This window comes from Manis pentadactyla, chromosome 11 (genome assembly GCF_030020395.1).
Source record: "Manis pentadactyla isolate mManPen7 chromosome 11, mManPen7.hap1, whole genome shotgun sequence".
Lineage (NCBI taxonomy): Eukaryota > Metazoa > Chordata > Mammalia > Pholidota > Manidae > Manis > Manis pentadactyla.
In genome coordinates, this window is record NC_080029.1 from 31,301,610 (window position 1) to 31,318,732 (window position 17,123).

Consider the following 17,123-nt stretch of genomic DNA (forward strand, 5'->3'; position numbering starts at 1 on the left):
TTAGTCTTATTCTGATAAGAGTCTTTTCTTAATTCTGATAAGATTATTTTATTTATAATACCTCATGTGGAATGCTAATCAGTTTCCAAAGCATTACCTGATGATTGTGTTGATACCATTCAGATGTATTAGGAAAATTATATTCTACCTGGTTAAAGCAAAAAAATCATGGAAGTAGAACATATTATATGCAGATACAGCAGATTTGTTCAGGTCTTCCACAGATGACTACAGAGTGAGAAATACTGATTTAAGATATGCCTTATGTCTTAGCATAATTTGCATGAAAATTGATTAGTTTTTTTTTAACTTGGGGTTTACTGTAATCTAAATGCTAGGCAAAAGTTAGAATTGAGGGATGTTAGTGCTTTTAACTCATTTTCTTCTTTTCATTCCCGTCTTGCACGGCTGTGAACCCCACTTTCTGATACTTTCTCAAGAGTTCCAAATACCTAAAGTGTAAGTTGAAATATGCCCCCTATAATTGCCAAATATTGTAAGTCCACCCACTTCTGCCTCAATCAGAATCCCTCTTTTCAGTGGGGTAGTTTTAGCAAAAAAGGAAAGCAAGTTGATTATCTACTGGTGATACTTTGTGATACAGATAATTTATAATGGTTATCTGTGGGAGCAATTGGATTTCATAGACCAAAAAAGCAAAGAAAAAAACCTCCACCTAAACTTCACTCTTTGTACAAAAAAAGTCAAAATGGATCAGATTTTAAATCAGATTTAATTTAAATTAAAAGAAACTTATGAAAAAACATCAAGAAGTTTTTAGGATCTACTATATAGTTCTTGATGAATAGTTCTTACCATAAAATTCTTAAGAGGAAAACTTGATAAATTTGATCTCATGAAATTTAAAACTTTTTGCTCTACAAAGACCCTGTTAAAAGGGTAAAAAGATAATCTTCAGACTAAGAGAAAATATTTGTAAACTATATATGTGGCAAATATATGTAGAATACAGAACTCTGAAAACTCACCAGTAAAACAAACAATCCAATCATAAAATAGGCGAAAGACATAAAGTTACATTTCACTGAAAAAGATATATGGATGGCTGTGGATAAAATGAGAGTTCCTATGGCTAGGATTCTCACCTGACCCTGGTTGACTAGCTCACTGCACACCCTGTGGGGAATATATGGCTGTTGACTCTATATAAACAGTTCCGCCAAGTGCTCTGTGCGCGACATGGTGGCAGGGCTGCAAGGCTGAAGGAGAGCAGAGCAGAGGCTGGAGTGGTGGCAGCACTGAGGACAGAGGCCCAGAGGACGGCTGTGCGGGACGGCTGTGCAGAGAAGCCCAGAGGACAGCTGTGCAGACAGAGGGGCCCAGAGGCAGAGACTAGCTTGCTGCATACAGACTCGCTCTGAGTGAATAGGATTCTAGTGACTTACCTGCCACCTGGAAGTAAAGTTGGGAATAACCCTTTCACCCCAAAGAGCATTCTGCTGTCAATTTTCTTTGGTCACATTGAATCCATAGGGAACTTGCCCGGAGCTGAAACCCATTGGCAAGACAATGGCAAATAAGAATGTGAAAAGAATGTTTGACATCACCAGCCATTAGGGAAACACAAATTTAGACCACACTAAGAAATCACCACACACCTATTGGAACAACTAAAATTAAAAATAATGACAAAATTAAATGCTGACATGGATGTGGAGAAACTAGACCTCTCACACTTTTGTTGGAGTAATGGAAAATGGTACAACCAGTCTGGAGAAGTTTGGCAGTTTTTAAAAAACATCACAGGGACTTGTGGTTTCCAGTCCAACATGTAGGAATCTTGGAAGTCATAACTCTCACCCTAAAAAAAAGAAAAATCCTGAAAAACTGGAAATCAACAACTGTGTTTTGATCCATAAGAGAAATGAGGTCACTGGACAAAACTACCACCCTGAAAACTCTGACACAAAGTACAGAGAACCATAGTTTAGTTGGAAGAAAACCACCTGGGAACCACTGCTGGAGTTAGCATCAGGTAGGAATACTTAAAGGGTAATTGACTAGAGGCTGAGCACGGACTAACTTGAGAAGTTAACAACTGGAGAGCAGGCCAGTGGTGCACTTTTGTGGGTTTTACTTTGTGGAACCCCACCAGGTTCTCACAGTGAATATTGGATAAAAATCCTGTGCTTCCAGCAGAGGGAAAGGAAAGTAACCATTTTAAAATTTGCCTCCCCCACCCCAAAAGTTTTTTTCTCCTTAACAGAAACATGGCCTCAAAGGAAACTGTTTTGCTACAGCCTAATTAACTGGGTTTCAGGAGAGCCTAACCAAATGGGGTAAGAGAAATACATAACTCCAGCCCCCTCTAGCCTTTCTGTCTTACCTAAACGGAGGCAGGGAGGGTGGCGAGAAAGACTTAGAAGCAGTTGTGAAGGTTACATCCCAGGAACCAAGATCATTAAAAGACTGAAACCTAATTATAAGATGATATTTCCCCTCCGCCTACCCAGTGCCACCACATTACTAAAGGCCTATTCACTGGAGTTTGTTTTACCAGTCCAACTGAGTAATGTCCAACTTTCAACATTAAAAAGCATACTAGACAAAAAGCATAATTTGAAAAGACAAAGCAAGCATCAGAAGCAGATTCATATGTGACAAAAATGTTAGAATTGTCAGACTGAGAATGTTAACTAATTAATGTGCTTAGACTTCTAATGGAAAACACAAAACTTGAAGGAACAAATGGGTAATGTAAGCAGACAGATGGAAGTTCTAAGAATCAAAAGGAAATTCCAGAAATAAAAACACTGTAACAGAGAGAGTGCCTTTGATGGGGTTATCAGTGTAGTGGACATGACTGAGGAAAGGAAAAATGAAGGTGAGAGTAAGAGGGAGGGAGAAAGGTACGTATACCATGCTAACAATCAAAAGAAAGCTGGAGAAGCTATTTAATTTTAGGCATAGCAGACTTCAGAGCAAGGAAAATTATCAGGGAAATTATCAGTGATAAAGAGGGAGTATTACATAATAATAAAGCAGTTCTCCAAGAAGACAGAAAAATCTTTAACATATTTGTACCTAATTACAGAGCAGCAAAATACATAGAGCAAAAACAGAAAATTGGAAAGAGATGAATCTACACTTACAGTTGGAGACTTCAACAGCCATCTGTGAGAAACGGGCAGATCCAGCAGGCAGCAAATCATCAAAGTCATAGTTGAACTCAACAACACCATCAATCAACTGGTCTGACATCTATAGAATATTTATCCAACAACAGCAGAATATACTCTTTTCCAATACATACCTAACATTTATCAAGACAACATTCTGGGCCATAAAATACTCCATAATAAATTTAAAAGAATAAACAAGGTACCCTGTCAGACCACAGTGGAATGAAACTAGTAATCCATAACAGAAAGATAGGTGGAAAATCCCAAATACTTGAAGATTAATCAACACACTTCTAAATAACATGTGTCAAAGTATAAAGAGAAATTTAAAATATTTCAAACTAAATGAAGTTGAAAATACAACTTAGCAAAATTTGTTGGTTTGAGGAAAAGCAGTACTTCACGGGAAATTTATAGCATTGAATATACATATTAGAAAAAAAATATAAAATTACTAATCTAAGCTTCTAATCTAGGAAACCAGAAAAAGAGCAAAATAAATCCAAAGCAAGCAGAAGAAAGAATAAACTAGAGCAGAAATCATAATCAAAATGTTGGAAGAGAAAGGAAATCATGAGAGCATCAAGAGAAAATATAGTAAGCTTGGCAGATGATTTCTCATCAGACACAACGGAGGCCAGAAGGCAGTAAGATGAAATATTCAAAGTGCTGAAATATAAAGTCAAACAAGAAACCCATAGCCAGGAAAAGTATCTTTCAAAGAAGGTGACAAAGAAGGTGAAATAGACATTTCTAGATAAACAGAAGCTGAGAGAATTCTTTGCTAGCAAACCTGCCTTACAAGAAATACTGAAGGAAGTTCTTCAGGCTAAAAGGATGTGAGACCAGGTAATAATTCATATCTCCAAGAAATGACAAAGAGCATTAATAAAGATAATTAGGTAATTATTTTAATAAGTTAACAATTACTGTTCGTTTTTCTTTTTTCTCATAATTCATTTAAAAACCAAACACTTTCTATAAAATGTATTTTGACGTCTATAACATAGAAATGTCATATATTAGGCAATAATAGAACAAAAGAAGGGGGTAGGAATGAAGCATTATTGGAGCAAGGAAATGATAACAGATGGTAACAGTCCACGAGAAGCAATGAAGAGAACCAAATATGGTATTAAATAAGAATGTTAATATAGAAAGTTTATAATTAAGTTTTAAAAACTTCTTTAAAATACATAGGATAGCATAAATCAATGATTATAACACTTTTGTCAGGCTTGTGATATACATAGTGTAATATGTATAGTAATAATACAAAAGGCAAGGGAGAGAATCAAGCTAAACAGGAAAATTTCTATATCTTATTGAGATTAAGTTAATATAAATCTGCAGTAGATTCTGGTAAATTAATATGTATATTGTAAGCCCTAGAGTAACCCTTAAGAAAATCACTCAAAAATGTAGTTGAAAATCATGAAAGGAATTAAATGTTACACTAGGAAATATCATAATACAAAAGAAGTCAGTAAAGGAAGAATAGAGAGAAAAACACATAAGACATATAGAAAACAAATAGTAAAAATGGCAGATGGAAGTCCTACTTATCAGTTTACTTTAAAAATTAAGTTCTCCAATTAAAAGGCAGAGATTGACAGAGTGGATAAAAATTATGATCCAACTATATGCTGTTTATAAGAGACTCACTTTAGATTCAAAGACACAGTAAGTTGAAAATATAAGGATGGAAAAGTATACAGTAATCAAAAAGAGCTGCCTTTGCTGTGTAATATCAGAAAAATTATACTTTGAGGAAAAAAATTGTTACTAGAGATAAAGAGGAACATTTAAGAATGGTAAACACTGTGCACCATATAGCAGGCAACAAAAACTTCCCTTGCTAAATTCCTCTTTCCCACAAAACCCATCAAGGGCGTCCCTTGCTCTTTTCACATTGACCATTCCCCTATGCAGGACCCAGCTTTGATGGATCCTGTCTTTTCTGTTTCTACATCTCTTCCTGCTTTTAACCAATACCCTCTCAACACATTCCCTTCTCTTGCCCTCCCCCACCCCCACTCAAACTTATTATTTCCATATACACAGCTCTTGCAAACCCACACACCCAGATCTACCAATAAGCTAGTTTCTGTTGCAGGAAACTAGTGAGGAATTGTGGTGAGGAATGTTACATTCTATAAATTAAATATACAAGTATTATCTTGGGAAAACTATTTAGCTATTTTGGTGTCTCAGTGTCCTCATGGAAAATGGGAATAATAATAACAGTAATAGCATCAAAGAGTTGGTGTGAGTTAATTATGTCAAGCTCTTAGAACAATGACTGGCATAGACAAAGCACTCAACAGATGTTAACTATTATTACATAGGAAAGAATACTAATAACAACAAAAATTCTTATCAAAATGTCCCCTCTAAAATAGTATTTTAATAATATTGCTCAACAGTCTATTAAATTGAAGACAATCCTATGTGGAAAGATCTATCTAAATGATCTTTTCAAAAATTTTTAATATAATTTAATTTTTAAATTTTGTTATCATTAATCTATAATTACATGCAGAGCATTATGTTTACTAGGCACCCCCTTCACCAAGTCCCCCCCACAATCCCCATTACAGTCACTGTCCATTAGTATAGTAAGATGCTGTAGAATCACTACTTGTCTTATCTGTGTTGTACAGCCCTCCCCGGGCCCCCCCACATTATACATGCTAATCGTAACGCCCCCTTTCTTTTTCCCTGCCCTTATCCCTCCCTTCCCACCCATCCTCCCCAGTCCCTTTCCCTTTGGTAACTGTTAGTCCATTCTTGGGTTCTGTGATTCTGTTGCTATTTTGTTCCTTCATTTTTTCTTTGTTCTTATACTCCACATATGAGTGAAATCATTTGGTACTTGTCTTTCTCCGCCTGGCTTATTTCACTTGAGCATAATACCCTCTAGCCCCATCCATGTTGTTGCAAATGGTAGGATTTATTTTCTTATGGGTGAATAATATTCCATTGTGTATATGTACCACATCTTCTTTATGTCTCTTCTGCAAACAGCAAGGGGGAAAACATGCAAACTGATAGACATGAATTGCAATCTTGGCTCTGTCAGTTTGTCAGGTTGCGCACTCTGTAATCTTACACATATTACACAGCTGACTCAAGTCTCAAGTTGCCTTGTCTGTGTACTGGAGTTCTGTAGTTGTCTGTGTCAAGTAATGTAGGTGAAGTATGCAAGAAACTCAGCAAAGATACTGGCAAAGAAAAGACAGGTGCTAAAGGAGAGGCAGTTACTACTAATAGATGAAAAATAATTCACTTACAGATGATAGACATTCTATCCTAAGTCACTGCCTCAAATCAGTTTTTTAAAAATTTCTGTTTCCTGCCTTTTGACCCTTCGACAATGTTTAGCCTACTAGAAGCATCACAAAATGCTAGAAGGAAAGTGAAAAAAATCTTCTGAAACAGATTTTTTATTTCCTCTAGATTGTGATAGTGGAGACTAGATTTTGAGGAGAAAGAAAAGGTTTGACAAGCATTACTTTGGCCTGCGGTGTTGGCAACAGAAGTGTGGGAAAGCCTTGCTTACTACCACCAGGGGGCGTGCCAAGACCGTGCAACAGTGGTTTGGGGGCGTCACCTCTTGGACGAAGTCTAGCCCTGATGTAGGTAGGGCTGCACTCTTCCCAGCGGTCCCATAATCCTGAATCGTGACCTGTTTTCTTTGCAAGCTCTCTTTCGTACTGTGAACCCAGGAGATTCCAGGCTACGTGAATTACCTCAGCTACCTCCTCTTTGCGGAGAGCTGTCTGCCAAAGAAGGCGCATTGCCTGGAGCCCAGCAGAGCCACACGAACCCTGGACTTCACAAAGATGAACATAAGAAACCATAGATGAGAAAATCCTACACATCCGGTGCCTTGAGGAGCTGCCAACCACCTGGGTCTGAGCTGGGCTCCTCTCTTTCTTCTGCCTTCATGCTCAGCTTTCTCCTATTCTCAGCCACCTTTTCCTTGCCAAGTTACATTACCCACAAGAAACCAGAGTTCCTTTGCACCAGATGCCTCTAGGCAGTAGTAATCAAATCTTCCTGCTGGGCCTTTGAGCCTGCCACTCCATAAGCATGCTGACACACATGTAGACACACATGTGCACACACACACAGGTGTACCAGCCAACCCCTGTGTGGGTGCCTGCATGGGAAGGGGCCACCTGGGATAGCAGCCTCAGGAAACTGAGGCCTGCCCTCAGCCTCAGTTGCAGTCTAGATCATGTCACCAGGGGGCACGTTTACTCCTGTACACTGAAGGGACCACATCCTTGCAAACTGCATTTCACTTGAAATGCAGGAATCTCTTCTAAGCATGTCCAAGTTTTCCTCAGGCATTGGGAGAACAAGATAAGAAACCCAAACCTTACACTGGACAATGTATATGACAAGACACCCGACTTTCAGAAATCCCAGCACCTTGCCAGCAGAGTCCCAGCGGTGAGGTTCTTCATGAGTCTTGTTTGATGATATTTATGGGAGGGGCCTGGGTAAGCCGAGTAATTATATAGGAGTATGACTCTTTTCAAACACACAGGGAAAAAATCTTGACAAAACCCTGGTAAAGGTGTACACTCATAACCAGTTCCTTGGACTTTACAAATTGTGAAGGCCCAAGGCACCGCCTTTCATCCCCTACCTGCTTCCTCCTTCTTCTCTCCCCATTAAAAGAGGGCAAGAAGCCACCAAAGTTGTCACCCTTTTCCTCTTCTTCCTTTGCTCTGCTCTGCTAATTGCTTTTACCACGTGCTTTCCCTGAGGAGAAGGCCTGTACAGATAGCCAAGTGTTCTACCCTTCCAAGCTAGGCTCTACATCAGTTTTGCCCAACTAATAACCTTAGCTTTTTCTACAACTGATACACTTATTAAATGGCCTACATTTATTAAAATGTCAGAGAGTTAGAGAATGTGAAATTGAGAAAGAAACTTAAAGATCACTCATCTTTGACTAACACCCTCATTTTACAGAAGAGGAAGATGAGGGCAGAGAAAAAAGGTGACTTGCCCAAGGTCACACAGCTGATTAGTGGAAGATTCTGGACTGAAATCCAGATACCCTGACTACCAAGTGAAGACAATCCTGTTCATTCTCAGTGTAAAGTTGCGGGTGGGAACTGTTATTTTTTTCCCAAAGGTGATGAAGTCTTCCTGTCTCTATTTGTGGATGTGTGTGAGGATACAAGCCCCTGAGAGCAGGTACAAGGGTTTGGCATTTGTAACAGTGCTAGGCGAATACATGCTAAAAAATGTCTATTGAATGATTGGATGGAAGTATATGAACAGGGAGATGAGGAGTGGCCAGATGCACAAAATTATCCTGTGACTCAACAAAAGCAAACAATTCAGGGACACATAGGTGATAGGAAGTGTGTTTGTTCCCTGGGTATGAAGCCTGGGTTAGGGAGAGCCTATCTGTGTATAAGTGATGTATGTAAGCACCAGGTATGCTGAGAGACCAGTTGTGATCCTGGAATTAGACCTAACATTCTTGGGCTCCATATCTTTATCTTCCTTAACATTAAGGAACTGGAATAGACCTCTAGGGATTGTCCCAGATTGTCCTCAGACCACAGGCCTCAAGGAAGACATGATTTCATAGGAAAGGTCATCTTGTGTTATGATTCTGTGACACTGTGCCCTTTTGGAGGGGAGGGGTCTTCCTGGAACATCTAATAGGTAGAAAACCAGCATTTCCTCCTCTTAACCTCCAACACATCTGGCTCCACTCCCAAATCCCAAGCCCCATTTCTCCCTCTCCTCTGTTCATGAGGAATAAGAACTTGGAAAAGACATAGAAGATTGTTTTGAACTGCTTGTAGCTGATGAAACAACCTTGAAATATCCAGTGGGCTGTTTAAATTTTTAGCACTTACCTGGCTATTTATTTAATTTCATATCCCAATCCATATCCAGTGAAATCAAAGTCCATAACTGTTTATTCTCTTGTCTATTATGGAAGATGTTCCAATAAAAAACAAAGGAGCTGGTTTCTTAAATTACATTTTATATTGCCACCCCAGACCATGCATGGCCACTTCTGACTACACCTGCCCCAAAGCTCCAGTGCCTGCAGCACCAGGCAGGTAAAGCAGCAGCTGGGAGGGGACCGGAGGACACACCAGCACAGGGTGGTGACCAGCACAGAGTGGCTCTTCTCTTTTGCAGACTAGGTTTCTGGCACTTGACAAGTCAGTAAAGGAGAGTAAGTCTCTGACGGTTGGCTGGGTGCATTCTGCTGCCTGCCTCAAGTATCAGTCAGGAGCAAGCCTGGCTGCTCCAGCTGGATCTGTGATTCCCCAGCACAAGGAACTCTATTACCATGGCTGGAGGGCACCCAGGATGCTGGGCCAAATTATGTTTCTGTAGAAATGAGAATTAACCCGAGCTTAATTCCTATCTTTGTAGAATAAAAACCAGATGAATTAAAAGGTAAGACACCCTGATTCACCATGATTTTCAATGAATTTTGTACAGGGAATGGGGCTCATCTAAGTTCTCTCTGAGTTCATCAACTAACAGATAACAGATTTAAATTCAGATTCTGGTCTCTGCTCAAATCAGTTTTATGATATATTGCAATACACAAATATACACCCAGGTGCTAGGGATTAGGTTCCTGAAAGGCATAATAGTTTTGGTAGTTGACATAATGAGTCATAAGAAATACGTATTTGGTCATTCACATGACCAAATATACACTTCTCAGGTAGATTTGGTCTTCATCCACAGTTCCTGAAGACACGGCAGAGTCTTAAAGGTAAAATGGGTGTTTTGTCATGTTAATGAGGGCCTTTTAGACCCCCACCCAAGGTTGGGGGCTGGAGGTTGAATCAGCCAATGGCTAATAATTTAGTTAATCATGGCTATGTAATGAGGCCCTCACAAAAACCTCTGAGAACACATTATCACTATCTTGGATCCTGCTTTTCAGTCACGGAAAGCTTCTACACTTGGGGAACCAGAACGCTCACACATGCCACCTAGCCAGGCCTCAAGCCCCATGAGGATAGAAGCTCCTTTACTGGGGACCTTGACCTCTTCATCTGGCTGTTAACTTGTATCCTTTATTAAACTGGTAAACATTAAGTGTTTTCCTGAGCTCTGAGAGCCACTCCAGCAAATTAATGGAACCTAAGCGGGACGTCGTAGGAACCTCCAATCTGTAGCTGGTAGGTCAGAAGCACAGCTAACTGCCTGGGGCTTGTGACTGGCCTCTGCATTAGGGGGTGGAAAGCAGTCTTGTAGGATGGAGCCCTTAACTTGGGGAATTTGTTGTCTCCAGGCAGATAGCATCAGAATTGAGTTCTTGGACACTGCTGGTGTTTGGGAATTGCTTGATGTTATGCATGGGAAGACCCCCCTCATACTCTCTCTCACACATACAGACACTGGAATCAGGTCCAGGAACCCAAATGGAGTTACTCTATTACTGCTTGTATAATACTATTATTGTTGTTGTATATGAAAAAACATCACAAGTGGGAAAATAAGTTCTATGAAAAAAAATACTAGGAATGGAAACATTTAGTCTGAGACTGGTCAGCATGAGGATGACTTACATATGGTCCCCAATTGTGGGAATTTTGCAAAACTAGTTCTAACTCGGGGGGAAAAATCTGTCTCCTGGGGCAAATTAACTTTGAAATCTAAATCAGTCAAAGGGAGAAATAAAGTGGGAGAAACCTGTTTATTTCTACAAGCAGTCCACTTCTGCTCTCCCATGTTGCAAAAAGAGACCCCATCCAACCTCTCCAGTCCAGATATGGCCTCTCTCCCCCTTGTAATTACCTGTTGGTATGGAGATAGACTACTTCTCTCCACCCCTTGGAAACACCTATTGATAGGGAGATGCACTAAGGCCAGGTAAGAGTTTCTGGAAATATCGCAATTTTACCCACACTACTGATTAATTTTTTGTCTGTATTACCCATGAGCCTAAGGAATGGCACAAAGTACTTTATCGGCAGCAAAAACATTAAAGATACTGGACTGAATAAAATGTCAGGAAGTTGCCAGTCAGGCTGAACAGGAGTTTCTGTCATGGGCAAATTGCAGCAGAGAAGAGATGGTGAAGATTAGTTAATGATGGCAATTGAGTGACTGCTATGAGCCAAGCAACAGTCTCCCATTTGGAATACTGAAATGGTAACAACAGAAAAAGATCTCTGTTCTCGTGGACTTACATTCTGGCAGCTGGTTAGTGGAAGATGCATTATGTAATAAAAATGTAAATAAGTAAATTCTATGTTGTTAGGAATCGATGAGTGTTATAAGGAAACAAGAAAGTAAAGAAAGATGACAATTTGGGAGTATAGGGGAAGGGACAGCAGATTACAATTTGAAATAGGGTTCTCAGGATAGGACTCATTGGGAAGATGACATTTTCTTCATCCAAAGGAATAAGGAAGTTTGCCATGTGCATATCTGGGGTAAGTGGACTCCATGCAGAGGAAATGGTGCAAAGGCCCTTTGGTGGGAGTGTAATTGGAGGAATGCAGGAGGCAAGTAGGACTGAAGCCAAGTGATTCAGGGGAAGACTAACAGAAGTGATGGAGTGAGAGGTAAAGGACAGAGGGAAGGGTCAGATCACAGGCTTTACTAGCCATTTTAAAGCCTTTGGGAAGGTCTTTAAGGCCTGAAGGGAATGATGAGCTATTGGAAGGTTCTTAGCAGAAGAAAGAGATGATCTGATGATCCAAGTATCTCCCTAGTTGCTGGACTGAGGCATTCATCTGACCAAAGGCTTCACATCCAGATAAATAAACAAGCAGGTGAAATATGGAGATGTGTCCATTGTGCACAGGGCAGCCAAAGAAGTAAAGCTAAAGTCAAGTATGGAATCATCTGTGAAGAGGATTGCTTTGAACAATCCTGTGCTGAAATTCCAGAAATACTTCCCAACATGTATTATCTTTCTGCAGTCACTGTCTATTTTCATGCCCTAGAAAGTATGTTTACTCCAAGTGTGCAACTTCAAGGACGTTGAACAAGCTCCACTTGGTATATAGTTCAGCCTCTGCTGGTGGGCAACACAGAACCAGGGCCTTAAAACCTCAACTCACCTTCTTTGGCTCACTCCAGCTGCTGTTTTTTTTTTTTTTTCCAAAACAGGGAAGAAACTACCTTTGTACAAAGTATGCCTCTAATCTCCTCCTAAGCACCAACTTGATTAAGGCACTGGCATGAAGACTGATTAAAATAATCTACATCACCATTCATTCTGTGCACATTTATTAAGCATTTGCCATATACTTGGGACTTTTTTAGATGGAGATTCAAGCAGTAATACTCTCTCCTCTTTTCATGTTGCTTATATTCTTATATATAGTGGAGACACTTGATACATTAAAAATAATAGACTATGATATGTGTTTTGTGATATATGAGTCAAAGATTCTGAGAGTGAATAACGTTTGCAGAATAAAGGAGGCTTCATCAATGTGGAGCTGCATGTGAAGTTGTTTAAGTTCATGGATTATTCAGAGAATGGTATCTCCTCTGGGATGGTGGATACAGTGAATGGGGGATAGTGGCAAGAAGGCAGGTCAGTTATATTACAAAGAAAGGACTGAAATCCCTTGCTAAGAAAATTAGAATGTATACTATAGGCAAAAGCAGGTGAATCCCATATTTGACCCTGTGATCCTTTAGACGTGGGTATTATTGGAACAGCCTGAAGCCAGGAGATCAGGAGTTTTTTCTCTGGAGACCACTTAGGAGCTACCTTAACAGGTGGAAAAACGACAAGGGATTAAACCAGGAACGTTTCAGTGGCAATAAAGAGGCACGGACAAATGTAAAAAGTTCAGGGATAGTATGAGAAATGTTGCTCTGTGTTACCCATACTCTGTATTATTATGTCTTCTCACCTTGATAGGTGAGGCTTTCTCTGACTCACCCTGGCAAAGGGCACACATGAGGGCTGTTTCCTAAGCTACTGTTGTACTTCAGGTACACGTTCATTTGCGTGAGCATTAGATTGCCAGCTTCTTTAAGACAGGATAATATTGTTTGATCTCAGTGTTCCCCCTGCAAAAAGGTGTGCTGGATGGTAGTTGAATGAATGGAAAATGGACATTCCTAAATGTAGATTATAGGCTATATAGCAGTAAAAGCACTTGCTTTAAAGTTCAGTGACAACACACTACAATGATTACCATTCAACCAAAGCTTTTGTAGCACTTTAATTTTTTTTTAATTAAGTGGGCAAACTCCCACAATTAGCCACCAATAGTGAGAGGATAGAATACTGTCTTCAAAATAACTTTTTTTCTTAGCTGATTTTGTCAGTGGTTATATGCAAGGGAGTGCCCTAAAAAGATACTACTCAAGACCAAGCACGTGAGAGAGATACCAGTCTCCAGATCAGTGTGAGGTGGACGGAAAACCCAACGCAAATCTCTCAATCCCAACTGCACGCCAATGTGCCGGAACCAACCGTTGACGCTGGAATTTCCGGGTGGACGAGCAAGCATGTTGCGTGGGATCGATTGCTTTTGCCTGGCGGAGGCCTATCAAGAGAGCACCGCGAACTCGGAGGCTGCTGAAGGGTAAGGTAGCCTGTGCAGTCCTCGTCGGGAGCAGCTTGAGCCGCTGAGTTTCGGGAGGCCGCTGGGCGCCTGCTTAGCGGGGCGTCCAAGCGGGTTGGAGAATTCAGTCACGTTTGCATCGGCCGTGCTGCACGCCTTGCGCATGAACAAGACCCTTGCAAAGAAGTCCCCTCGTGGGTGATGGAGAGGTGAGAGCAGGGAGGGCTGAGGAAGAAGCGTCGGGGCGGGATTCCGGAAGGGGTGGGGCCTCTGCTCTGCGGGATCCAGACTGCGGGGAGCCTGAAGTGTGCTAGGCGGAAGGCGGGGACCCTGGCACGGACGGGGCGGGGAAGAATTGGGAGTTTTCAGACAATCCTTGTGGGCAAGGGTGAGAGACTTTTAGGAGGTAACAAAATTAACATACCTCAGACCCAGATTTTAACTCAAGTCTGGGTGACTACAAAGCCTGCATTCTATTAGTACAGCCAACGCTTCTCAGGATCACTGGGACTAAATGTAGTTACTTAATAATTGTGCAATTTTCGGCATCTCCATGCAGCAGTTTTCTAGTTTGGGAAAAGGGCTTAATTCCTATTTCACAGAGTTGGCGTAGGAGTGTTTAAAGTGTCTAATACAATGTCCGCCAAATGGTAAGAACTCTAAAAGTGGTAGCTGCGCTGTTCTTCATGTTTCGATCGTTCTTTTACGTACCTTTAGTGTATTGCTGCTCACACGATCATTGATTGTGTTCTTGATGTGTTTTGTCCCGTTCTACACTGAGTGCCCTGAGAATGGGGACTTTGTTTCATTGCTCAGGGGCATGTAGGTTGATATTGGTGTAACAATGGAAGGATTCGGCTTTGGAATCCTTTAGATACCAGTTGGAATCCAGACAATTCCCTTTACTGGTTCTGTGACTTTGAGCAAGTTTGCTTTTGCAATCCTTAGGCTTGTCCTTAAACAGGGTAATATGGATAAAGCTTTAGAACAGGAGGTAGGCCTTCCAATCTGAGTTAAGTCCAATTATACTAATGAGGCCAAGGACAAAGGTCACTTAATTTTAAACAAAACATAGTCTGTGTTTGGGAAGGATTATAAGCCTTATCTCTGGTGGCCCATCAAGTATACTGATTAACCTGTTGGCACAGTTGGAGTCAGGCATTCAGAAAATATTGGATGCAATGCTCTTAAATCCAACAAAACTGCTGGAAGGAACTAAAGTAATATATGCTCTTTCCCATAAAGGAATATTATGTAAAGAGCAGCATATTACATATATCCCGTAATTACTGTATCTTTAAGGTGGATTATATCTTGTGATACAGATTAGTAATCTTCATGGAACAACATACAGAACAGGGTTTTAAAGTACCGGGTATACCCTCATTATTCTCTCCTTTCTTTGTCTGATAAACCTCTTGACAAAAATGAATTTGCTGCTTCAGCTTCTTCCCTACCCATTCCTTCCATTTCCCTGGCTGGTATGATCAATGGCCCACTACTTTCTAAATTTAGGACTTTCTCATCTTTGTCCACCCTGACGGTTCTATACTATGTGCTACCAATGCTGACCTACTGCTTTTCAAAAACGCTGTTGTCTGATAGAACCCCATTGTGCTTCCTTTTTTTTTCCTTTCCTTTTTCTCTTTCCTGCTATCTTACAGCATTTTCTCATTTTCCTTCATAGTTTTCTTTGGTCTGTCCATCAATCTGTATTTTACATCCTAGGCACTTCTAACTCCACATATCCAAACACAAACTTGGTTCTTCTTCCAAGTTTTGTTCTCTACTCTTCACCTCCCTGGCTACCACTCCCAGAGATCACCCAGGTCTTATTCAGTCTGTCTCTTTAACTGTCTCTCTATTATGGTACCTATTTATTTTCCCCATCAACATAGGTTAGTCCTCAGTCCTATCTTACATTTCTATTCAGATTCGCATGTTTCCTATTCAGTGGACAAGAAAATTTGAATGCCTGGAGACTAGTATTATCATGAGACTTCTTCATGCATATATTTAGTTCCTAGCCTGGAACGACTGTCGTGGAACCTACTCACAGCCCCTGCGTAAGGGCCTGGACCGTTCTGAAAGAGGATATTTGGAGACTGAGTTCCAAATGAACCAGGTGGAAATATCTTTTTTTTTTTTTAATCTACACTTGGAAGTAACCCAGGTTCATTTCTGTTGGATTCTATTAGTTACATGCAAACCCTAAAGCCAGCTTCAAGGACAGAGGAATTAAGACTCCATCTCTTGATGGCAGAATGGCAAAGTCACCTAGCATAAGAAAATGTGGGATTGGAGATATCTTTGGAAAATATAATCTGTCAGATGTATATTATATATGTGTACATATTTGTATGTGTATGTGTGTGTATATACACTAAGAAAGAGTTTTTTCTTTGCCAAAGAACAGTATTCCTAATTTAGCCTCAACTTTTTTTTCTGTTCTTTTGCAGGAATCAAGGTTTTTCCCCTATCAGTGTCACTCCCTCTCTCCTCCCCAGAATTTTAGTAGTAATGCACATGGCTACTTGTGGATAAAATGAAGGTTCCTGTGGCCAGGATTCTCACCTGGCCCTGGTTGGCTAGCTCACTACACACGTGTGGCAATATGTTGCCATTGACTCTATATAAAGAGCTCTGCCCAGTGCTCTGGGCGACATGGTGGCAAGACACTACTACACACAGGAACATATCGTTAGACTGGGTAACTACTGTGCAGGCAAAATGGCATTTGCCACTTTAAATATTTGGAATGGTAAGTCTTACCAACTCTTTACCTTAAGTACACCTTCATAAAGAGGAAGTGGTCTGGTTTCTCAGCCTTTATCACTAATCAAAAAATAGAGAATAGAATGTCTTCTTTCTTCCTGTAATTTGACTAATACATGTAATCTCAATTTACTGAGGTTTCCTGAGCATACTTCAGCAGATTACCAATCCTTTTCATGGTGTCCTATATCCTGGATTTCAACTAATAACTTCTTTGCCACTTCCATGTTGCTTTTCACTATTGGAGGAAAATTTTTAACATGTGCTTGAAATTATGTTGATACATAGTGTCTTGCCAATGGGTTTCAGCCCCGGGCAAGTTCCCTATGGATTCCATGAGATCAAAGAAATAACAGGAGAATGTTCTTGGGGTGAAAGCATTTATACCCAACTTTATTTCCACGGTGGCAGCTCAATCACTAGAATCCCGTCCACTCAGAGCAAGTCTGCATGCAGCAAGCCAGTCTCTGCCTCTGGGCCTGTCTTGCCTCACAGGCTGTCCTCTGGGCCTCTCTACCCACACAGCCATCCCAGTCTCTGTCCTTGGCTCTACCACCACTCCAGCCTCTACTCTGCTCTCCTGCAGCCTTGTAGCTGTGCCACCGTGTCACCCAGAGCACTGGGCAGGGCTCTTTATTAGCGTCAATAACGATGC